The 25,901-nt window shown below is 43.3% G+C and overlaps 1 protein-coding gene across 4 annotated transcripts in view; it reads left to right on the forward strand.

Moving 5' to 3' along the window:
* MAD1L1 (mitotic arrest deficient 1 like 1) overlaps positions 1 to 25,901 on the forward strand; it is a 349,550-nt gene that overhangs the window by 200,183 nt on the left and 123,466 nt on the right. Inside the window, exon 1 of one of the 4 annotated variants that reach the window (XM_071443964.1) lies at positions 4,992 to 5,115. The exons of the other annotated variants lie outside the window; for them this stretch is intronic. The gene's annotated coding sequence lies outside the window, so the exon portion shown is untranslated. Of the gene's footprint in view, positions 1 to 4,991; positions 5,116 to 25,901 lie in introns of those variants that run through there. 4 annotated transcript variants of the gene reach the window in all.

Consider the following 25,901-nt stretch of genomic DNA (forward strand, 5'->3'; position numbering starts at 1 on the left):
TGACTGACCACATAGTGTGGGGACAGTCATCAGAAATCTTACCCCAGACAGAAGCTGGAATTTATGTTAAACTTTGCTGTTGGACTGGAAGGGACTGTATTGCCTATTATGGTGTTCTTGAGAGAAGTGCCTGCTGGGTTTAGTTCTCCAGAAGTGAGATGCCCATGAATGATAGAAATGCTGGACCCCCAGAGCATTCATGTGTTTCTCTTTCCCCTTATCTCTGCAACCCTCGTGCTTGGACTGGCCTCCTCCTTCTTCTAGTGCTGTATTTTGAGGGAATAACAAAACATCTGGGAGCTGTACCCCAGGGGAAGGTGGACAGAGAATGTTTCTCCTCTTTGAGCATTAATGACTCATTTTATGGTTAGGGCTTTGGCAGCCAGGCAGTGACTGGCTTGGAGTTAAGAGCCCAAGGGAAAGCTGAGGTCATTTAACAGTCTAACTGTTCATTTTGTGACCAGTAAAGAATGATGAATGAATCATTTACACTGTTATAAAACTTAAAAGGACATAGTCAACCTTTCAAGGTTCTCTAATTGGCCTCTCAAATGCTCACATTCTTCCTGGATTATCTCCATCCATGCCTTCCCTTTTCACAAACTTCCTGTCCTTTTTTCTTCATCTGTGCATGCCTAGGTCTGTGTTAGCCTCTGTGGCACAGCTGGTCCCTGTAGAAAACCTCACCTATCTAAGTTCAGCTTTTTTTTTTTTTTTAGAAGGCTTCTTTAGCTGGTTCTGGGCAATTCACTTGGCATATCTTCAGTCAGGTACTGCTTGTGGGAAGGTGTAGGAACAAATTTGCGTGTACTCCAGAGGGACTTAATTATGAGATAGAATAACTGAGAGCATACAGGAGGAGATCTGCAAAAAGAAGATGAAGAGAGGTGCAGGTCCAGGACTGCAGAAGGTTGGATCATCTTGTGCTGCCCCACTCATCCAGTGCATCGAGTTCATGGGAGCATGTGGGAGTGGATGGAGAACAGAGTGATTTGTGATCCATTCCACAGACTCCTGGATTTAAACAGCCATAAGCTCATCTTTTACAGGCAAAGCTTCTCCTCTATATTTCACAGGCAGCAGCAGGTCTGCACTGGCCTAAGGAAGTGTATCTGCTCAAGTGGATACAGGCAGAGAGCACTCTGGGGATCACTCCACAGTTTTGCTCAAAACAGCAATGAAAAACGTGATAAACAGATATCATGGGTATTAATTTATGACAGCTCAGAGATGTGTAATGCTTGCATAAAACAGGGGAGAATATTCACACAGGAAGCTGTCTTTGATTGAAGAAGGGGCCAGTGAGTCTGGTTCTGGGGATGACAACAGCACTGGAGAGAAGGTGGCACAGGGGCAGAGGGACACCATGGAGTCACCCAGCATGTCCTAGTGGTTGGTCTGGGCAACACCTGTGCTGTTACACCACCTTCATTTCAATCGTCTCTTAAGCTGGGCAGGAGAAGCTAAGTCTGAGCTGCTCTGCTGTGTGGGTGTCCCTGGTGTTCACAGGGAGCTGCTAAAGGGGATGTGCTGAAGTTTCACCCAAGTGAATGGGAAGGGAAAGAGCTTCCCCTGTAATGCACCCAGAAATGGTGCTGAAAGGATTATACATGTTGTTTGGGAAAAAAACATTGTGTATCTCATGCCACGTGGATTAGGTACTGCAGGAAATCCTAGAAGTGGTGTAAAATAGAAGGAGTGTAGAACCTGCTGTGATCCAGCCCCTGGGGATTACGTGACACTGAATTAGCTGGGGCTATGCAAATATTTGTGCATGTTAATTCTGAATACATTGCTGTTCTTAGAATTAACAGAAATTAGAAATATTCCATGGGAGCAGAGAGGAGAAGCATAAACATGCCATTTACTTGTAGGTTTGTCATTAGGTGGTTCAAGGAGAAGCTGTTTGATGGCCTTGGTGGCCCTGATAAATGTGATGTGCAAAGTGGATGTCGAACCAAACAAGGACAGGCACAGAACAGACTTGCTAATGTTTGTTAACATCAGAGACCACGAGTGCACAGGTTCACATTTGTGCAGGAAAATTTTACCAACATGCCCTTTAAAAAAATTTTTTTTAAAGGGATTCACACATTGAATATTAAACACCTGAAGCTCTATAAATTCTACTGCCAGAGCTGCCACCGTATTGTTTATTTCATGCAGCACCTTTCTCAAAGTTCTGCAGAAACTGATTAACATTTGCATAATACATTTAACACGAAAATCCAGAATAAATTCATTAATGTTCTCCTGCCACTACCCTTGAAAATATCAGCAGCTGTGTGGCATCACAAAGCTCATTAGATGAGCAGAGGGGGAGGAAGGGCGAGCGCTGGATTTCCTGAACAGCTCTGAAACAGGAAAGGTCAGTGCACCGAGTGTCAGCACCTGAGCAGCAGCGTGGGGAGCTCAGAGCAGGCAGGGAGAGCTGGGCCATGGGGAATGTCCTGCAGGAAAAGGTCTCTGTTCCACTACACAGGAAGCATGAACTTGAGGAGGTGCCATCCATGCTGGAGTAGAAAAAGCGAGCGCAAAATGCAGATGAGGACGCTGCTACACTAACGAGGTACATGTGTTCTGCAGGGGCAAGCAGCAGGAAATTGTTCCAGTCCTTCTGTGGTATAAGAAAGCTGGCTTGGAACAAAGCTTGGTTTTGAGAACAGGTGTTGCAGAATAAATGGTGATGTTTTAAAAGTCTGGTTGCATGGCAGCAGAGCACTAAATCTGGGGTGAGTGCACTGCCTTCATGGGAGTGAGGGGACAGAGACACCATTGGTACTCTTGTATGGTAAAAAGAGCAAGAGTATACAAAAATTAGTCATTTCAGCTACAAATGCTGAAATGGCTAATTTTTGTATATACATTCATACTCTCAGTTGTGTATTTAAATTCCCACCCAAAAACTTAAAATGTGTGCCAGTCAAGTAGTAGTAAGTAGCAACTCCAGAAGGCTTCTGTGTGTTTCACTGATCCCCAGAATCACCCTGTGGGTGAATACCAAGGCTGATGAGACAGAAACAACCATTTTAAAGTGAGACTTCACTTTTAAACTCCTCTAATCTTACTTCTCTCACAAAGAAAAAACAAAGTTTGAGGAAGCAATAAGAGTGACTGTCCCTTTATAGTTTTCTTGTTTTTCTCTGTAGTCATTCAGTGGCACAAATTAGTTTTCAATTGTTCTTTCTTCATTTTCTGTTATTTTTCTGCTGCTTTGAATTCTGCTTCCATGTCACAGAGACAAAACAAAAATGTCATTTAGACCTGTGTAAGGCAAATAATGCTTCACAAGGTTTGTTTACTGAAGCTTTGTGCTTTCTCTCAGACTTTTATGAGTACCATGTCCATGAGTTGCTGCTCTCTCCACATTAGGCTTTGAGCTTTTCATTACTCATTACCATTTCAGCCTTTGGTTGATGACCCAATTATTTCTGAGTTTTTGATTAAAACAAAGTAATAGGTCACAGTTTTGTGCTGCCCTTGTCTTTGCCATTTCTGTTGTGGTCTGGCTTTGTAAAGTCCAAGTTTTCAGTAATATTCTTCAGCAGTTTTATTCTTTTGATACTCTGGTTATGGTGCCATATTTTTTTCTCTACTTCTTGGTATATGTAAAACTTGACACCATCTCTAGGAGACAAAAGGCCAGGATATGTCACCCAGATTATGGAAAAGAAATAAGTTGGAATTCAATAATATTTTCTCTGAGTGTGTGATGAGGGAAAGAGGAAATGTTTCATGTCACAGTGAAGAGTGGGCAGTGTTTGTAATGATGTTAAAATACACATGAGGAAATGGGGAGATGCTCTGAGCTGAGGCACTGGTGGGGGTGTGCATCAGAGAAACATTTTTGTGACCTCTGCCAGGGGGATTCAAGCATGTGAGATGTTGATAGGTTATCTTACACATCCCAGAACTCTCCCCTTTGATCAGCCTGACCTACCACCTCTGTGACACTTGGAGGCAGAGATTTACATTGTAAAAATGGGTTTCCTCTGAAGAATTTCTTCAGATAGCAGGAAGGAAACTCAACATGCCTCTGTCACTGGGATGTGTGGCATTGCCATTCATCTGGCAGTGCAGGCTCGTGGTGTGCCTGGGAGTAAATGGGGAGAAGTAACACCCCAATAACAGAGCATTTCTGTCAGCACACTGAACACAGACCATGAGACAGACCCTTCCAAGACCAACTTTAGCTCAATTTCCATTTGCTCTTTTTTGATAAGACTTTAAAGAGACATGGATCCAGGCAAGTCAGGAAAAAAGTAATTGTTTTTGACAGCTTTCCTAGCTAGATTTGAAAGACAGGTAACAGTGGAATGGAAGATGATGCCTAATTTAGGTAGAAAGGCTGTTCTGTTTAAATGAGGATGGACAGTTGGAGTGGCAGGGTAAGTGAAGTGCTGTGAGAAGAGCATCCCCTTCGTATCTTTTTTAAAAAATGAGCAGTTTCCCATGAGGGGGTTCTGTGTGTTCAGGAGGGTGTCTGGAAGGCCCAGCTGTGTTCCCTGCAGCTGGGAGGGCTCCCAGGGGATCCATCACAGCCCTGCTCAGCCGAGCACGGGGCTCAGCTCCATCAGGTGCTCTGCTGCTTCCTCTGATCAACATTTCAACCCCACATTTCCTAAATGATGCAGCAGCCCTGTGCCTGTTCTTTGCATTTTTGGCAGGACATTTAAAACGAAATAAAAATTCCCTGAAAGCTGTTGTGCATGTTGGACATGACAGAAGATGTTCAGTTGAGATTGTGACCTTTCAGAACAAAGAATCTGCTTTTGAAAAGGGGGTTCATTGTGCTTCTGGCTCTAGTAAGATGAAAAACTTGAAAAACCAGTGACATGAAGGCTGTGCAGCAAGGATGAGCTCTCCAGAGGTTCTCTTGTGTATTTTTGGTTGTCTTCCAGTGGATGCATTCTTTCTCTCTGTGCAGTGCTACCACAGTTCCAATCAGTAGTAATTACAGAAATTTTCTCATTTTTATGAGTAGAGGGATGTGAAAAGCTGTTGACAGCAGTCTGCAAGGGAGCTCAGCTGTGGAGCTGCCTTCCCTCTGGATCCATCACAGCCAGAGCTGCTGACCTTAAGGTGATTTCCCAAGGAGTCAGGGCTTGCTCAGAGGTCAGTCTTTTCAGTGTGGAAGGAAAAGTGTGATTAGATATGTGTGAGCTCTTATGATTAATATTAACATGGTGGAGCTGCCTGAACATTTAAATGCAGCACTGGGGAATTTAATTTTTTATATATGTATATGTATATTTGCAAATGATTATTAGAATGCATGTCAATGTATTTAAATGTAGACATGACTTGATGTAGCTAGGTGTAAAATAGGACTATCACCTACATTGGCTCCACAGAATCCAGCTGGGGTGTGGTCAGAGGGATGGCAAAGGTGGCCAAACAGGGAGGGAAATGCCTGCTCAGGAGGGAGAACAGATGGTGGGTGTGGGCTGGGGCTTTTTCCTTGGATGTGCTCCAACCATGTCAGACAGTGCCCATCAGGCTCACAGAAGCTGACATGAAGGAGGGGGCAGTATTGGAGACATTCCCTAGCATCCTCTTCAGGTGTTGGGGGGAAGGAACAGTGGTTGTATGACATGAAATGGTTTCCCCAGTGCTGCCAAGAGGCTGTGCCATGGTGGCTCACAGGCAGTAACTTCTACAGCCAAACAGTTTGAGGGTTGAATGTCAGTGTCTTTTGACTTTCCTGCTTTCTCAAGGTCTCTGACATCTCCTGAGTGTGATGCTTCTGTTTGACACTGCTTAGAAGACAGATCTGTGTCTGTATCTGGAGATTATTGTGTGGTCCAGGCTCTCAAGCATCCTAGAGAAAAAAAAACATCACTGGACATGCTGCAAAGAGACCTGTAGGTCTATTTACCAAGTGTATTCCTCCTAAGCCTACCCTCTCATCCTTCCCATTTTAGTTCCTTGGCTGTTTCGTTCAACTTAATGCTCTTTACTGATGTTTTCTGCTTGCAGGGGATCAAAAAGATAGTCTGAGTCCTTTAGATATTTGTGAAACTTAGAGATTATGCCCTTCTACCAGTTTACTCAATGATAACTTGAAAACTTGTGTCTGGGCAAGGCTGCTTCTGAAGTATTTATTTCTTCAGGCAGGCAGCTCAGGATAATGTTGAATTTGCTGGTTGGAGCAGTTAACTCAAAGCTGTTCAGAATCCAATAGATTGCCCCATAGCCATTCCTCTTATTGTTTCAGTTTATCCACAAATCTCTCTTACTCTTGTAAAATTGAAATGAAGATGAGACGACTGTCCCCATCTGAAAAGATGTCAGTGCTGCTTGAAGTCTCCTTGCACTGGCAGAAAAAACAATTGAGCTTTGAGCTTGAACTGAGAGACAGATAAGATCACCAGGAGATTTCCACAGCAAATGCAGAATATATTCTTCTCTAATGGATTCTTAGTGCTATCTGGCAAGTAATTGAATTGCTTGGGTTTGAAGGGAGAGGGGACTGGGTTGGGGTTTTTGATGTTTGAAGGGAGAGGGGACTGGGTTGGGGTTTTTGATGTTTGAAGGGAGAGGGGACTGGGTTGGGGTTTTTTGATGTTTGGTGGGTTTTTTTAAAGCTCCCAAATTTTGTGACGATAGGGAGTAAACCGTGGTTTCTCTGCATGACACAGGATGTCTGTCAGACATGGGGGAAGCTAATTAAAATGTCACAATATGTACATGAGGGTGATGAGGCAGAAAAGACCGATCACTTCCTTGGTTCTAGGAATTTGTCCCTGCTTCTATCTACTCACTGTGAAATCCACAAGTAATTCATGCTCTGGGGGTAGGAATGAGGCCACTGGGTAAATCTGGCCTCTCTCCCTCTCTCTCTCTCTCACTGGAATAAAGCAGAAAATAAATTAAATCCATTCTTGCTCTGCTGCAATTACTAAGGGAGTCTCACTCCAGCTGGGTGATAGCAAAGATGCTGGTTCCTGCTGGCCCATCATAGCCAACACTGGTATGCTCTGCCAGAGGACCAGTGCTAGCAGAGGTTAGCACTGGGGCAACTGGGAGAGTTCCACAGCCAATCTGTTTCAGTGCACAGCATCTGAGGGGACAGAAGCAAAGCAGCATCTGCCTCTTTCCCATCCTTTTGTTTAAAAGTATGTCCTGGAAAGCCAAGGGAATGATGGAGAGAGATAATAACACACCCTTTGGTGTATTCTTTGGAAACACTCAAATGGCCAAGAGGTGGTCCAAGCCTACAGCCTGCATCATTGAAAACCACTGAACAACAGCAAAATGGGGAGAAAAAAAAAAAAAGAAAGATGATCGTTGGGGAAATTGCTATAATGGTAAGATAATTAGAACACAGAATGATTAACATTAGTCAGTCTGCTGCATTGGCAAGGACTTTGCAAGTTGATATAATGGGCCTCTTCCATATCAAACATGCAGTTTTTCAGTATTCAGTTTAACACTTTCATGTGACTTTAATAGAGTTCACAGCTGAAACAAGCATTTGGTGCTCATGTAACACTGCACAGTACCTTTCCTCATCTGTTACTAGAAGGCCACTAGAAAGACCTTTTTTTTTCCCCTTTTGTGCCTACTGATACTGAAGGATAAAAACCACTCTCACCATAGAATTCCTCTACATTGTTTTGAATGACAGCTTGACATGAATTCCTGGGTATTTTCCTCCTGTTGTGCCTGATGGAAAGGAACTTCGCTAGAAAAAAACAAATTCTGAAATTTCAGAACGTGGTTTTCTTCTTCTCAAGGAGAAAATACAGGGACTCAGGATGTTGTATACCAATATTAAAATCAAATACTTTTATAAAGTCTACTTTATAGTAGGGTTAAAAGACCTTCTCTGTTTATCATCTTTAATATTTGCAGATCCCTCCTGCCAGCCCTTGTGTGTGGGCCCTTGGATTTGCCAAAACTAAACTGGTACAAGAAATGAGATTTAGCACCACATTTAATAGCTGGTTTTGTAGGCTGGTCGAGTTTGGAGCAGAACTTGGAATGCAGAATGACCTCAGTGGTCCCCATCTCTAGTGATGGTTGCTGACCATTTGTTCTCCTTTGATTACTACCAGCCCTACTGGCTCGTGTATGGACCAGGGCACTGGATGTTTTGTCTCCCTCCATTTTCCCAGGATCTGCAGTGCCTTTCCACTTGCTGTGCTTAGATATGGGTTGTTGTCTGGTGTTTGTGCTGGGGCACTTCTGGACACCACAAGCTTTCCTTCACTTATGCACATGGCTGAGATCAGGCACATCCTTCTTTGCAGCTGCTAAAATCTGCTGGTGTGCTGTAGCAGAAAATCCCTTGATCTCAGTAGTGTGGTTTTTTTTTTTTTTCTTGTACCCCTTTACTATGAAAATAAACCATCTTTTTGTCTGTAAGATGTTGGAGGGCACAGTGCCCCCCTCTCTGCTCGGTGCAGGGCCCTCAGAAAGGAATTGCAGTCACGCAGCTGTGCAGTGAATATGGAGAGGCTGTTTGGTGTGGCTGGTATTTTGTGGATTATTTTCTCGCTCCTTCTGACCCTACCTCAAATGAAATTCCTGCACTTCATCCTTCCTCTGGGCTGGGCAATCAGCAGCTACGATCAAGGGCTGTAAGGAGCCAGTGGTCAGGCATACAAAGCAGCTGTATTAGGACTGAGCAACCAGGACTAATGGGGAGCAAGGCCGGGAGCAGAGACAGAAATATGGCAGAATAAGATTCATTAGGGATCAGATTCAATAACTGTAAAATGATGAGAAGTTTATGATCAAAGGCTTACTTCGAGCATTTTAATGACAGAGTCATTTAATCCGTTTAAAGCAGATAGATAAGGAGTTAAGTGAAATCTACAGCAGCTGCCTTTCTGAGCTGTTTATGAACCTGTTCCAGGCTACAGATCACTGTGAAAGGCACAGGATGGATGCTTGCTGTAGTAATTGAATAGTATATAACGGGCTACCAGCCTTTATGGGCTGATTTACATATGAGGTTGGTAAAACTTAATGCAAACACTTGTGGTTTGTGTTGTTAGTGTGCGTGGCTCCTCAGCTATTTTTAATGTGTGTGCTACTAGCAAGAGTACGGGATGAAGGAAAGAGCAGAGTTGTTTGAAAACCTTTCTGTGCCAGGGTATTCAACTCCCAGTGGGTGTATCTCCTCTGGAAGGAACATCAGTATAGGCTGTTGTGGTGACAAGGTTCAGATGGGCTCTGACACTCAAACCACCAGGCCATCAACCATAGGACTTAAGCATCTGAAAAAACCCAGGAGGGTCAAGGAGGCATACAAATTCTTTCCTGTCTTTTCCTTCTCCTGTTGCACTTTTGCCACTCTCTGTCTCTCTCTTGGGGACCCTCATTGGTTAGTTAACTTCCTTCCCAGCTTCTCTTGACAAACACTTAAAAACTGTGATGGGACAGTTGGTGGCATTTTCCCACTTGTGCCCACAGAGTACAGCTCAACTCAGTCCCTCATTCTCACAAGCTTTTAGCCTCCTGGACACCACAAATTACAGCTGAAGAGCTGCATATGCCTGTGGACTGCACCTTTTTCTATTTCTCAGGTATTCACTCTCCCCTTCAAAACTCTCCAGACACACACATGGGTTTATAACAGCACTTACAGCTCCTACATCCCCCCTACTCCTTCCCTTCCGCTCGATGAAACCCTTGGTCCTGTGCACACACTGCTGTGGAGAAGCAAGCAGAGGGGGCTCTTTCTCTACTCACAGCTCGAGGCTTGTTGAGCTGCTGGAAGCAAAGTAGCTGCTGCTGCTGCATTGTTTAAGGCCATGTTACAACCCTGGCTGTGCGTGATGCAGACAGGGGAGCAGAGCTGGGATCAGCTGCTGGGGAGCAGGCAGAATTTCCCAGGGCTCCAGGCCATCTTGTTTTCTACTTATACAGAAAGTTGCTGTCCTGCAGTGGTATCGATTAGTTTTAAAATAGGGAGGTGATAAATGGAGATTTCAGGTGGTTCTGGTCAATGTGACTGCAAGGGATGGAGCCATTTAAATCGAGTCTGGAATATCTTACCTTACCTCATGCTGCTTTTCCTAGGAGGGATCTGCTTATGGCTAAGAGGAACAGTGTGGTCCCATGGAGGAGCCTTCTTAGCTTTCTTTGCTTGTGCTTTGCACAGGAACCACCTGCATCCTCTTCCTCCAGACACACCAACTCCCTTTTTTCTGCAGTGTTTGGGATGCCTGTCACAGCTGCTCAAAGGCTGCTGCATGTCTGAGAGACCAGCCAAGGCTGAAGGTTACAAATCCCTTGCAGCATCCCCTGGCAGCCAGGTTATAGATCAGGGTTTAAGCAACCTTGGGTCTGCTGTCAATCTGCATGTTCCCATTTCCTGAAAGAGAATTGGAAAATATTTGTCTGGTTTGAAGATAAGTAAAATTTGTCTTTTGAAATGCTGGCACTAGCAGACAAATCTCTCGTTACTCCACTCCCCTGTTGCTCCCCTGTGTCACAGTGTTTTTTCAGCTACTGTTCCTTCTCAAGAGCTTAGAGACTGAGCACTTGAGAGTTCACTTGTAGAAAATAATATACAAAAAAATGGATTTTAATTCATCTTCTGCCTTCAAGTACCTTGTTCTTTGAGGGTGCTTGTTGCACTCTATTTACACATGACTGTTTCAGTGGTGATAATGCTTTGGACTGGCAGCAGCTGCCCAGATGAGAACTGGCAGTGCAGCACAATGACTTACTCACAATAAGAGTAGTTCTCCACCCCCAACCCTGTTTCAGGAATAAGTTTTTAATCTCTTGAATGCAAAGGTTGTCTGGTCTCTGTGGTAGCACAAAACCCATCCCTGACAGAAGCCCAAATTAGCAATAAGGTTGTTGCAAGCAAAAAACTCAGAACTCAGGCTCTGTTCTTCAGTTATTTATAAATATTTGGTCAGTTTGGCTTATGTCTGGAAAAGTAAAACCTCCATGTAAATGGTCATGAGGGGGAGAGTCAGGAGAGAAAGCTCAGCAGCAGCAAGAGGAAGATGGTGCCAAAGCAGAGCTGGGGATGTGGCTGCATTGTTGGCAGTGCACAGGTCTGGCAGGCAGGAGGTGATGCCACTTCCAGCTCTGTTGTGGGTGTGACTGAGTGGAAGTGGCTTCTGTGGAATCTGTAGATAATATCCCTGCAATGTGGTCGCTTGTGCTGTGAAGGAGATGCTCAGGCCCTTGGCCACAGCAGTCCCTGTTGGCACAGTGTGGTTTGGAGATCACAGAGGGAGGGAAACAATTCTGAAAGAAAAAGATTTTTCAGTAACACATTTCCTTTGAGCATCTATTACACCTGTCCAAATCTACCAGATTTGGTCCATTGTCAGATTCTGGCACAGGTAATTTTGCCTGGAGCAGCCCTGGACTTCTTTGGGCACAGCTGGCTGATCTTCACAGAGGTTGCATGGGCTGCCCAGCCTGGTAACCCAAAATTTGCTGACCATCTCACCTGGCAGAGCAGCACTCCTTGTTCTTTGCCAGGTGGTATTCCATTCTTTTTCCATGGGAGGCTATCTCATTTAACAGCTTTTGAGAGAGGCAAACACATTTATGTGTGGCTTAACTTAATATACAGGCTGCAGAGCTGAAGTGAAGGCACTGATCAGTTCTTACAGTTGAGATAACATTCAGAAAACAAATTAGAGTTTGCAGTTGGTACGGATCCAGGCAGAATTCATAAAATTGAATAGTATTTCCAAGTTGAATGTGGACAAGCTTATTATGGATGCAGAGAAACCAGGCATGTATTGAGGAACTAGAGATATTTGTGATTTTTTTTTTTCTTATTAGTATAGAGAGGCAACCATGTTATGGTCTCCTGTATTTGAAATTTGGGTTAGAATTACTGGCTGTAGCAAGGAGGTGGTTGGGGGGAACAAAGCCTGAGAGTAGTGGGCTGGGTTTTATCTGTTGCAGAAGACCAGTGTGCAGCTGGCTGGTGAAGCTGCCTTCCCCAGTGTGGCAGCTCATGATGTTCCAGGTCTTTCCTGAGGGCAGAACCATAATTTTTTATCTGTCTAACTGTGCTTGAGGCACTTGAAGAATCACAGTCATGTTGTTGTTACTGTGACTCGTGCATGCTGGAGCAGAAATAATACAGGATTACAGGGGGAAACTGTGCTTTTTCAAGGAGTTTGCTTTTCTGCTTCCCTTCCAGTCTGCAATCCTTCAGGTGCCCCTCCAAAAGTGCTCAAGACTTGATGTCAGGTGCTGCCTTCACAGGGCAGCTGTGGGAGGTGGGTGGGAGACTGGCAGCAGGATGTTGGGTGGAAATGGGAGAGATAGTTTGGTAAAGCTCCTTTAATGAGGGTGAGCACGTGCACAGAATGGTTATTTTACAAAGAATGTGTACACATGGTCAGGGGTGTTTTAGCTAGAGGGTTTTTTCTTGTTTTGTGTTATGTAGAGCTTTCACATCTCAGTCCATCTTTGTTTCTCTCTCCATCATCTCCCAGAGAAGTAGTTTTAAAATTGGCTTTACTCCCTTTAAATCAGGATGGACACTCCCTACTGTAAAGCCTAGAGATCAAAAAAGATGGCAGGTGACAAATCTGTTTCCATTCTCCGGTTTTTTGCACTCTTAAACACCAAATAAGCCTTGTAATTTTCCAATGAGCCAGATTACATCTGTATGGATCAGCATCCACATGTTCAAGTTGTCATTATGACTGTTAGAAAGACATTTCCTTCAGGGAAAAAAGCAAAATCTCAGTGGCTGGGTCTTAAGTGTCATTCTGATTTTCCATCACCTGAGGATTTGAGCAGCCCTGCCACTCTGGAATATTGAAATGAACATATATTTGAAAGTATTTTTATATTTAGAGGCATTGATTCTAATATAATTTCTCTACAAATTAAAATTCTCCTTGAAAAAGATTAAACTGTCAGTGATAACATCTAAGTTCTTGTTATGTCTAAGAGGAATAAACGCTGAAGTTACAGAATTGTCTGGAGGCTTATAAAGTAAGAGGGGGAATTAATGATATGAGAGAGAATGGATAAAAGTATTGGATGACACTTTTTTTGAATTGGGGGAAGTGGAATGAGTTGAATTAAGAGGTTTATGGCCAAAAAGAATACCCATTAGTCTGATATAACACAAAAATACAGTTTTAAGAGAAATCTGCCCAGTGACTTGTGGTTGCTCCATAGACTCTTTTTAATAAGATATCAAATATTGATTTAAAGACACTAAGTAACAAGACAATGTATTGGTTTCCCTGGTTAGCTATCCCTATTAAAAATATATATTATTTCCATTTCATTGGCTTCACCATGAAGTGAAGCTATCGGGTTCTCTCTACGCTTTTGTTTGCTACATTAAAGAACCATTTAGTGTCAGATTTCCACCGAAAACCCAGATCAAATTGCTTCTGCCTTCTCCATAGCAAATAAAATAGTTTGATTTCCATTAATTTCTCAGTGGAAGATGCGTTTTTTTTCAGACCATGAATCATTCATGGAAATCTTCTCACCACTTTCCTTAATTTTCAACAACACTCTCACGCCTGCACACCTCACCTGGGTGTGTTATCACTGTAGGGGTCTCATCAGTGCTGCCTTCAGGGACAGTATTGTTTCTTTAGTCCTTCCTGCTCAATGATACATAAAGATTCTGGCTGTTCCTTGTTTTTTTCCTCCACACAGCATTAAATTAGAGGTAACCCTTGGTTATTAACTGTGGCCTCCTCACAGACACTGTCTCCCAGAAAGTACCCGCTGTGTTTTGTGCCTGAAACTGTTCTGCTCTCTGGGATCTCTCACGGTGCATTTGAATTCATAGGGAACGATTGTGCCTGGCACAATCAGATTTCTAAGCTATCTTTGTGGGCTTTATTGTTTGCTACAATTCTGCCTTTGTGTTATCTGCATATTTTAGTAAGGTTTTATTATTTTCTTATGTATCTTAGAGAATGTGTGCTGCATACGATCGGCCAAAGGAGCAATTCTTGTTGGGAAAGTAACAGGGAAATGTCACTATTAGTTCATCAGCTTTTGGGCCATTTAAAAACTGCCATAGTCTGATTTTGCATCATGCTGGTTTTAAAAGAAAATGCGATTTTGATACCGAGGCAAATATATTACAGAATTCCTATTCTGTTGTGTCAACACAGTTATCTTAGTTAACTGGACTTGAAATCTCTTCAAGTCTGTTTGACAAGACCTGTTTTCCATGAAATTGTGTTACTTGCTTTTTCTGATATTTTCTTCTAATGGACTTATGTATCAGCCCTGTCTTGTGAGTTAAGGAGATTCAGTTTGCTGCATTCTGGAAGCTTCATGAAAAGCGAACAAGGCAGCAGATAACTCGATCTGTATGAGGCGAGCTGGTTAATCTCATTTTTCAGTCTTCACAGTCTATTCACCAGCCTGTGCTGTCTCATTCTGACTGCAGTAAAACGTGCAGATCAATACTGCCAATGGGTGATTAGCAATTTGCAAACTCCAGTAAGTGAATACATCCGAGTCGAGGGTTGAAGTTGGAGAAGAAGGTGGAGGAGGAGTGATTGAGTGGGCTGAAATAATGAAAACAGATATTTCCTCTCAAGTGAAATGTAAGCATTGTTGAGCTCTGTTAAGCAAGACGATGGCAGAGATTTGTACTCCTTCACAGTGATTACAGAAAATAATTTTTTTTTCTGAAATTGCTAACATCAAATGTGCTTTTCTTTTATCACCCCTCTTGATCTTTTTTTTCCTCTGCTGTTGACCTGCTGGAGGATAAAAATGTCTAAATGTATGCAATTGAGATGTTTATCATTGTTCTTGAGGCCACTTTTTGCTTCAGTCAAATGAATTCCAAGGTGCTTGTCTACTTCTCAGTTTCAGGCAGAAAATCCCTGCTTTCTGTCAGTATATTCCATACCAAAGACAATTTTGGGGTTCTGCTCATGAAAATAACTCAATAAATACCTTTAGCTCCCTTAGCAGACCCTGTACCACCAAAGAGTGCAGCTGAAGTAGCAGTAATTTTAAGGTATTAAAATTGCATTAAAAACAAAACAGTTAACTGAAATATAGAAAAGGACCAAGTAGTTCCTACAAGGAAGGAAAATTGCATCCTCCCTAGCAAATGTGGTCTGACCCCTGAAATTCAGTGTGACTGTGTGCTTAAAGATGCCATCTGAAAATCTGTGGTTAGAGAAGAGCAGGAAGGCTCTTTTTCAGGTTTGCTCAAATGAACTTGAAAAGAATCCTTCTCATCTGCAGCCAGGCTGTGTTTCCAAGTCATGCATGTGTTGTCTAATTAAAACTTAATGGCAAAGAAATAACTACCACAGCATGTTGTGGTAGCTGTAGTGTAAGGCTGAGCTGTCCTCTCCTCCCTGGATTGTTACATGAAGGCTGGAGAACTGGGTTCTCACTGAGAAATGCCAGAAAAGTAGAATTTCCCCTCATGCACCATTTTCTTTCATAAAAATGCTGTGATGTATGTTGGCAATGAGGAAAGTGATGATAAAAATCAAAGCCTGAGTTTTATACAGCAGGAAGTATTGTGTTTTGAAGGAGGTTTTGTAGGGTCTTAACAGTTTAGAGATTGACCTGGCAGTCATAATTCTGGAAAAACCTGGCAGTGAAATTTAAAATCATTGCCCCTTCACATCAATGTGCAAAATGTGCAGGTTGCTGTCCAGTCCATTAGCACAGTGACGTAAAACTGGTGAAATAAAATCAAACTGGAGGCAGGGCAGTTGTATTTCAGACCATTAAGTCGTGCACTGAGGATTGGACAGTTGTGTCTACTAAATATATTTCAAGGTAGATTCAAATTTGGTTTGGCTCAACTTCACAGCAGTCTAAGCCTGAATAAGGAAAATGTGTTGTTGGGGTTGAAGTGATGTAAGTCAGGTTTAGCATGTTTGACAGAGACATTTTGCTAATGGGTTGGTGATCCCAGTGTGACTTTTTAAAGCATTTCCCCATATCTTTGGTTCAAACTGCATTTACTTGAAAAGACATGAATGGTGATTGAAGCATTGCAGGCAACCAAGAAGTATTTTCCCCCAGGGAAAGCCAAGAAGGGATGTTTCAGGAGATGGTTGTGCTGATGGAAGTCCCCATGTGAACAGTCTCACCCAGCACGTGGGGTATGAAATGTTGGGGGGTGTAGTTATGTCACCTACAGAGCTGAAATTGTGAAAACTGTTCTCTTGCCAGAGGTGGTTTTCTCTTTGTCATAGGAATAGAAGGGTTTAAACTGAAATTCTGCTCCATTGCCAAGGCTTAGGTGAATTCCTTGTGCCATCTGTGGATGGCTGCTCCTTCTCTCCCCTCTGCTTCATCTTAGCCTGTGATGTTACAGCTTGATTCCCCTTCACAGCCCAGGAATTTACTCCTGTGTGGAGACTTTCTGGGTCTTGTCTTGGTTGGGCAAAGCACAAGCAAGTTACCAGCTCTTGCTTTCTCAGGCCATATGTAACTAGTGAGGGTATTGATTTAGTTTTGATGTGATGTAGTTTATAAATATGCATGAGGATTTAGGGTTATTTAACTGTGCTTGTTAATTCTCCTTGCATTGCTGACTTTTCTTGTTGAGGGTTTCTTTGTATGCACAGCAACCCCTTCCATGACAGCCCTGTTCTCACTGCCTGGGACATCTTGAATGTTTGTTAATCCCAAGTCTGTAGAAACTTTTAATATTCAAGGAATGGAAGGAGACAAAGTGATGCCCTTCTGCATAGGGACCAAGGGAGCAGAGTCCAGCTCTCCAAGGAGTTGGGTGAGGAAACCTGGGGCATAAAGGTAATCATCACAAGGTGAGGAGGAGAATGGAGATGGAGGAGACTTTTTTCATGCTCCTAGAGAAGGGGAAAAGAGCTCTTTTCACCAGGGATCCTATAACTTGCTTAAATTTAAAAAATAATTAACCTGATAAAATGGTGAAAAGGAAGGGAAAACCAAACATTTGTCTATTTGCCCTGAGGAGATAGAAGAGAATGTACCATCTGAATCGATATTTGGATGTTTTAGACACTCAGGTCTCTTACTTGAGAAAGAGCAGAGCAAACAGAAGAGGGTTCAGCCTGCTCAACACAGCAAAGGGAACCTGCAGTGACTCCTCTTGGTGAGTAATGTGGGTGACTGCTTGGGGAAAAGAATGGTATCTACATGGGTACATGTTTTTCTGAGATGTTGGAAGCTTTCTCATTTTCCCTCTCTGCAGTCACCCATTACTAGAGGAATTTCCACTGTACCTGGTTGGACTTTGAGGTGATATTGGGGAGGATGAGCTCTCCCCAGGGGCAAGACAAGCACCACATCACTGTGAAGTGTCAGGGACAAAATGAATAAAACCTGGCAGTTGTGCTGTAGCTGCTCTTCCCCTGGGTGTGTGGCAGGGCCATGTTTTGTTCCCCTCCTTTTCCCTGTCTGCCTGGCCACAGCAGAAGGTGCGTGGGAGGCGATAACCCCGCGCAGGGAGAGGCTGCACTGCAGCTTGTTTAACCTGCAACACATTTGCTGTAAATCCCACTCAGACACTGCCCAGCTGCTCCAGGAGACTGTCAGAAATGAGTCCTTCAAAGCACTTGTGTCTGTCACTTTTCTGTGTGATGGGAAAGGGAACTTGACTTGCTCTTTGAGTGGAAATGCTTCCAGCTTGAGGCAGGGATCTGGTAATGGTGGTGGGTTAGCTCAGGGGGCAGCCAAGGCTCAGGGTGCTCATTCATTCACTCAGATGCAGTGGGTTTGCTTTGTACCCTGCCAGGCTGGAATTAGATGTGCAAGGACATATAATAGTACTTTATATGCATTAAATTACAGGATCAAAATGTCCTGGTGCACTTAAAGCCTTTAGGAGTTTCAGCATTGCTGTTGAGGCTGACCTCAGCATCCAGCCTGTGCCATGTGCTTGCTGTACAAATACATAAAGTGATTGACAGCACTTCTTGTCACTTGTTTTTCAGGCTTTTATATGCTCAGATGAACTTTGATGCTTCCATGAAGGCTTTTACATAATTTTTAATTATGCATCTTTCTTTTTATACCAGATAGTATCTTAAAAAAATACCCGTAGAGGTTTTGCTTTTTGCTAATGAGATCCATTAACTGGAAAATCCTATTACATTGCAGTTTCACTTTGCTTTATAAAGTCTTGAAAGCAGGACCTCTGCTGTCATAATTCACTCTGACTCCTCCCTTCCTATCTGGATACTGAGGGTCTTGGTCTAGCACAGCCAATTTGTGTTGCTTTTCTCCTCTGAGATCTCTCCTTGAAGTCCAATCTGAATTCATTCCAAAGTAGAGCTTTACCAGAAAACACAGAATTATGGAGGCATTAAAGCAAGATTTTTAGAGCATTGTCAGGAAGGAAAGCTTTGAGTGGCTGAATATCTGAATTGGAGCGAATACTACAAAAAAAACCTCATTTCAAGTGTCTCCTGTCTTTCTGGTCTACTGAACAGTAACTCTATGTGCATGTTGCAGAATAAAAAAGAAAGCAGCTAAGAAATAGTTAAACTTTTTGGTAAACTGTGTGTACTTCTCTTGAAAACCTAGATTTGCTCTGACACCTCTCAACAATATTCTCAACCAAAGTTACTTGATTTGTATGGGAAAGTTGATAGAATGTTTTTTTGAAATTCAGATCTGTGAGAGCCAGCATTTCTCACCATATAAAGTTAAGACTTATCTCTGAAAAGGAATTTTTATAACTCACACTATAAGCTCTTTGGGGCTGTTTTCAGAACCTATGTGCTTTTTATTTTCAGTGTCTTTATCAGAGGTTTTTGAACCAGCACAGGTCTCCTCTGCACGCTACTAGACTGTAAATAATAGCAACTTTTTATGGACTTTGTTCTTGGGAAAGACAGGAATCCTTGACTTGAAAAAAATAGTGTAGAAACCCTGGAATTCAAGTCTCTAGGTGGTAACAAACCATCCTAGAGCAGACTATGATTTTCTTCCATTTCAATAAAAGGAAGAGCAGCAATTGAAAAGGACAGTGAACATTTGGATGCATTTTTTCTTTTAGATTATCTCAGCTTCATGCCATTCCATGTCTCTCTGTCCTGACTCTTAACCTTCTTGTCACGTTTGTTTGCATCCCAGACCTCATCTGAATGCCTCGCTCAATGCAAATTACAGTCTTGCATCCTCCAGGGAAGAACACGTTTGAAAGAGATACAGAAAACAGATCTCCTTTTAAAACTGTACCTGAAGGGCTTCCACACCACTGCTAAGGCATTTTATTTTATTGCTCCCATTGTAGCAGTGTCCAAAATGTGTTACATGTTGTACCCAAAGATATGGTCTGGTGTTAGAACAGTGTGATTAGGGCGATTAGAGCTTTTTTGTCTGTGATACAGCCTAACTCCAACCACCTCCCTGTCTCACTGCTAATTTGCTGTAGATGCTGCAGTGAAAGAGGCCATAGGGAGGAATATCAATGAGTGTGGATGGTGTGGAAGATCTGCTCAGGAAGGAACAGAAAAAGCCCTGTAGAAGGGGAGGAGCAGCTGTTCCAGGTGGCCTTGCTAATGGAGAGGGGAAGGTGATGTGGGATTACTCACTGCTCCTGAGAGCAAGGATGTGGAATTTGTTGTGCTGGTGGAGGAGTTAGTGGGGGTGAAGAGGCACAACTCAGGCTAGCACAGAGAGTCTCCACTGTTCTGGGAGTGACTGACGTGGGTGTTCAGGACACCAGAGGTGAAAGGTTGCCTGAATCAAGGTGTATGAGCAGGAGGTAGCATCACCTGGGCAAAGAGAAAGATCTTGCTGTTTTGTGGAAGAAGTAGCAGGTGTTGTGCTAAGAACTGGCTAAGATAACAATGGAAAGGTTGCCCAAATGAATTTCTGCTGCCAGGTTTCAGTGTTGTGTGTGTGCAGATGCACACAAAAAACACCATGGAGAGAGAAAAAGGGTAGGGAAGCGCCATGGGACCTGGTGGGAACAAATGAGCCTTTTCCCAACATCCTGCACCTTCTGTTTTTCATTTTTTCCCCCCCCAACTGTTTCTGATGTCAAGCATGCACATACTGGCAAAGCTACAAGGAGCAGGTGGTGGTTGTTGCTTATTTGTTAGTTAGCTTTGTCTCATCTTTGCAATCCATTTTTGTTAATACAGCTCCTGTTCCACAGGCTTTAAAGATCCCTTGGTGTGGTTATCTTGTGTGACAGAGGGAACTGGGGCTGGTGAGCGTGCTGTGCTTTGTGCACTGGGTACAGAGGGAATTCTTTGGGATGCAGTTTACTTTGGGTATTACTCTAATCACTTTAACGAGCCTGAGCAAAGAAACAAAAAGAACAAAACCAAGAAACAGAATTTCCATTAAAATGGCATTTCCTGAGGTGGGATTAAGCTTTCTGAGGCTGCCTTGTACTGGGTACAGAAATGCCTCCAATAGTCTTTTGTATGAGAGAGTTGAGTAACCAATTTTTTTTTTTTTTTAAAGCTGTTAAAGTTAAAATTTAGGAAGATCAGGAGAAGCTGCCCACCTGAATAGCCAGGCAGACTCTAGTTAATAAGCTACAACAAGAGCTGTAGTTGTTGGGGACCTTGCATGTGCCTTTCAGGTGATAAATTCCAATTTTGCCTTCCCGCTGTTTTTTTCTTCTCCATCTTTGAGTGAAATTTCCGATGGCTATTGATGCAGGACTAACAGCAGACAATTCTTGACATAAATGCTGAGCCATTAACTGTAAGCTGAAGATAAACACATTCAAAGACAACTTCTAATGATATGTGACTTGTCTGCTTTCATAATTCAGTGGAAGCAACGGGGTGTTCATTAGCTGTGTGCAAAGCCTGTGTGGGTGTTTACCCACAAATACCACATGTTTGCAGTGAAGCCAGACAGTCATTCCAGAAACCACAAGCCTTGGGAAAGGCATGCTTGAGCTGTGTAAAGGATTCATAGTCAGGAGGAGGCACTGAATCCCAAGAATAAGCTTGCAGGTTCCCAAAAGAAGTTTCAGATCTTCTAGCATCAGAAATCTGGATTTTGCGAGAATTCAGTAGCTGGAGCCTGACACAGCGAAAGACCAGCCAGAAACCTTGAGTAACATTTTGTCCCATTTTGTCCTGTCTTTGGGGGATTCAGGATGTGCCCCCTCTGTTTTAGTCCAGGATTTACCAAAGTGTAAATCCACCAGGCTGTGCCAGCAGTGAAGTACCATCCTCTGCTCGAGAGTTCAAAAGTTCAGTTTTGGACATTGACCACTTGCATATACCCAATTACCTGCTGTGTGTTAGTGTTTACAATTTAAGCTACTCTTGTTCCTACAAGAGGTAGTAAATGGAAGCAAGAGCATTCCCTGGCCAGTTGGATGCTTTTCAAACACGTCTCTTCCACCATCCCCCCAACTGATGCTTTATGTTTTATATCTGTACATAAGAAACTTTCCCATCTGTCTCCTACAGCTAGATGCAGTCTTTATTTCAACAATTCTTCCAAGGTAACTACTGACCCATTTAAAGCTGATATAATCTACTAAGCTCCTTAAATCATTTCTATTTAAGTTCTCCAGTACTGAATAACCTGTCCCAGCCCAGAAACCTTGGAGATTTCTCTCTTAAGAAGTCATCATGGGAAGAAATTCCTCAGCTCAGGAGGCAGAAGTGTTTGGGTGGCCCTCACTGTGCCTGAGAGTCGCGTGAGGAGGAAATTTTCCGTTCCTTGAAGAGCTTCCAATCCCCAGCCTTTTCTCAGCAGGGCCAAGCACAAGCTGTTGTATTGCCAGCCAGCAGTGATTAAGCTCAGCTGTCCATATGCTCCACCAGAATTTATTGTGCTGCTCAGAAATCACAATCTTTTAAGGCTGATAGATACCAAGACTGAAAAAATGAGGTACTTAAGTGCATGTCAGCCCCATCTATGGGTTTTGATGATTTTGCTTGCCAAAGCGTTTAACAGAAGGAGCTTGTGAGGATGTGAAGTCAGCTGAAAATCCTTCACAGTGCCTGCTGACATTGTATCCTGACAGTCAGTGCCTTTTTTGGGGATGGATGGACTTGTTTAATTTCATTAGTGATGGAAGATAAACATATTCACACCAATGGAGACTGTTCCCTTTGCTAGCAGCTCTACCTTCTGATCAGAACTACCTGCAGCAGAAGAAGAGTCCTTAAATGGAGTTGTTAAGCACTGAATGTTTCATCAAATGTAAAATGGTCCACATGGTTTTAAGTACTTTATTCTTACCTGTGTGCCTATGAAAGTGAGTGGAGTAGAGAGAAAAGCTTTTATAGCTCCTTGAGAAAGACATCGCTGAATTGGGACTGTGCAGTTTTCAAACAACCAGGAGGAGAGATGCCAAAATAAGTTCATCCCTTTTCAAGGTGCTGTCACTGGCAGCTTTCATTGTTCTTCTAAACAACTCCTCTTCTAAAGGAAAAGTTTCTGTTTTTCAGAGATTAAAGCAGTCCTGTCTTCATTCATTGCTTTGGCACTTGACTGATTCTTCCCTAATGGGCAGATTACTTAGGAAGTTTTTGAGCTGTAATTTCAACACGTAGACCAACATGCTGACTGTTTGGTGATAATATAGTTTTTAAAAATGACACAAAGCATCAGCACAATTATCTCCCTGGGGTGTTTTTTTTTCAAGCTGGAAGATGGAAGTGAGAGGGGAGGCAGCAACATCTGACTTGAGCTTGTACCTCAGTTCTAGATGACAAATTGGCCCTGTTGCAAATTCTTTTTTCCATAGTCTTTTGTCAGAAAGTTTATTGATAGCCAGAGTCTTACTAAATTCTTACTAAGTTCTGCCAGAGTGTGTTTGGAACATACTGCATTAAGCCAATATTTGTGTGTGGCATCTGCAGTGTTTGTCTCACACAGTGACTCCACAGTTGGGACAGCAGCAAGGGGGTGGCTCATGAGAGAGTTTCCCATGTGGAAACCCTGGGGCAGATGTCTGGAAGGCTGAGGGTAATGCATCAAAACAACATTATTTCACAAATTATGGAGCGTATTGACATGTGAAATCAACAAATCATCTCTATTAAGTGTCCAGTGCCCTTCTGTGAGCCAAAAAAACCAAGGTTTTGCTGCCTTAAGCACCAAATCAGCTAGTTAACATGTTGCTTTCCAGGAATGAGTAATTCACTTTAGGTGCCAACCAGGTTTGGTTGCAATCAATCAAGGTATTTATTGCTTCCCCCTAAACTGAAGCTCTCTGTACATTTTTCTGACAAATCTGAATTACTTGTTCAATGTTATTTCTGAAAAGAAGAATCAATGAATGCCAGCAGTTCTCTCTAGTCCAAGTAATTTACTCTTCAGAATCTCTGCAATTTCTGGTTTTTAAGGTAGAATTTCTGGTATTTTAAGGTTCTTAAGGTATTGGAAAACAGGGGTAAAGAGGGGATACTGCTGAGAAACTGGCAGTAATGTGTTATCTTTGCTCTCTGAGATGCTGGCCATGATGGGCTGATGAGCAAAACAAGCTACCAAGTTACTGCTGAATGAGCCAGGGATGGGATGGCTTTCCAACAGAGCTCTGTAGGTCACACATTGATTGCATTGCCCAAATGTCCCACATTTCCGTCTAAAGGCACCATGAGCTTAAGTGGATTTGGTCAAACCTCACATTCAGGCCAAGTTTCCAAACCTGCAGCACGATTTTCACACTTCTTGGAGAAACCAGGGATACATTACCATTTGTTATAAGATGCTTTTTAACTCTGCTAAGCAATACCTCCTTGCATGTGTTGGTTCAGCACAGAAGCAGCATCTGGAGCTGTGCCTGGGCAGCTGTTTGGGGAGTCCCAGCTCCTGTTCAAGGAACGTGGCTGTCTCTTCTGTGCCTGCCTTTCAAATGCCACTGTTTGGTCTTCCTCTTCAGTCACCCAAGATTAGAAATTATTTTCTAAATGGGAAAATCTGTTTTAGGTCTTCTCTCCCAGTGCCTGAAACAATTCTCCAGGCTTCTGCTGCACAAATGAAAGGATAAAATTATGATCAGTAAGACTAATTTATTGTAGGTGGAAGTGCAGTTGACAGAGAAAAACAGCAATTTACATTTTCCAGAACGAAAGGGATTCCAGGAGGATGATGTTTGCTTTCTTCAGTCTCTGATTTCCTACCAACATTAGGGCTTCATGTCCATCAAATGCTAGTGAGATTTTAATGCTACTTTGCTGTCTCTTATATTTAGCTGTTTCCAGCCATGGGTCTTCATAGAGCCAACCCTTTGGGTCCTTTTCATGACCCAAAGTCACCCTCAACCTTCAGAAATTTGGGGAAAACACTCCAAATGTCCCAAGCTGTGATACTGTTTTGACTTTCTGTATTACCTACACATGAGACCCATCGCTTTCATCAGACACTGCCTCTGGTCTGAGCCGTTTCCATGGAAAGCTTCCTGTGTTTATTTGAAACTCCAGAGAGTGCCAGTAAATTTCCTGGAGGCTGCTTGGTACGACTGTGAGGTGGCAGCATGGTCTGGTGAGGAGGAGGAGCAGCTCTGAAGATGTGTTTTCCTTTCTGCCATGCTGCTGAGGAACCTGGAACCAGAGGCTGCATCTTTCCATAGCTGCACTCCCCTCACGTACTGCACCTCTAGGATTTGTTGTCTGCTTTTTGGGCTTTAGCTGGCAGTTCCTTGTGGGGTTTGTACAGGACCTGGCACGCTGGGATCCCTGTCTCACTTGGTTTCTTTTAGGCATTGCTGTAATATAAACCAGCTGCACTAATATTTTAGCTGTAGGGAGAAATGTACTGGTTTGATGTGTGCTGTGTAGAAGAAAGAGAAAGCTACTGCCCCTAGCCCAAAAATGTGAGTAGCATAGCAAATATGTTAGTGATCTCCCAGAAATGTTAAATGAGATGGATTCTGCCACTGCCTTCATTGCACTGTGGGCTTTTAAGAGATTCTCTTGTCTCAGTGAAGCTTCAGACTGATGTGCTGAGGAGAGCTGGTGAACCCTGAAAATAAGGCTGAGTCCTGGTGATGAGTTTTACAGCAAGATTTTTCAAGGGGGGCATGTTAGGAAAGGAGAGGATAAACGGTCTGAAAGATCTGTAAGAGCCAAAGCACTGCAGCTTCATGGCAGAGCTTTGTAGAAAGGCCAGAGAGATGATGGAAAAGGGTAAATAACCTGCAGAATCAAAAGATTGGTGCAGTGTGGGTTACAGCAGCCCTGGCAGGGAGGGAGCTGCAGTCTCCAGGTGTGCAAGGCTTTCCTCACACAGGGATCCTGCTGCTGTGGATCCCTGCACTGCAGCTGGAATGGTGCTGGCAGCCAGGATGAGGAGCTGGGAGCTCTGCCTGGCCTTGGCAAGGGAGACAGGGCCAGGGCCCTTCCCAGCTGGTCAGAAGCACCAGCAGCTGCCCAAGGAAAACTGAGATCCACAGCTGACACTGGAGCATCCTCCTAGCAGCCAGAGTAAGCCCTGTTGCAAACTTTGGAGCTGAATCTCTTCCCTTAATAGACAAACACAAGAGTGAGGAGTGCCCTGACCTGTCTGGAGGAGTCCTGGAGTGCAAATAGCAGGAGAAGGTAACGAGCTGGCAAAAGCAGGTTTGTAAATGCCAGTGTGTGCTGGGGAAAATATATCTAATGAGCTGGTGTTGCAGCTGTCTTCCTTCTCCCTCTGTTTGATATCTCCAACATGCTGCTTGTGTCCTTCAGGTCTCACCTGAATTTCTTTTGATCAAGGCTGATGGTGGGATAATTTCTTCTTTTGGTCTGAATTGCTTGATTGGCAATTAAGGGAGATTTGTCTCAGTCTGGCTGTGGAAATAGGGTCACAAAGCCCTGTTGCTGTGGGGCTGCAGGGCAGTGCTGCCCTCCCAGGTGTTCCTGAGCTCACTGAAATGAGGCTTGGGCAGTAGGAGAACGTGCATCACCTGCTCAGTGTGTGGCCAAGGCTTGGGAGACCGCATAGTCCTGACTGTGGGGACTGCAAACACCTGGGAAGGGGACCTGAGGTTTCCATGCCTGACTCTTCCCAGCTCCCTGGAGGGAGCTCTAGGA

This window comes from Agelaius tricolor, unplaced genomic scaffold, assembly GCF_023055355.1.
Source record: "Agelaius tricolor isolate 1412-34295 unplaced genomic scaffold, bAgeTri1.0.p SCAF_19, whole genome shotgun sequence".
Taxonomy (NCBI): Eukaryota; Metazoa; Chordata; class Aves; order Passeriformes; family Icteridae; genus Agelaius; species Agelaius tricolor.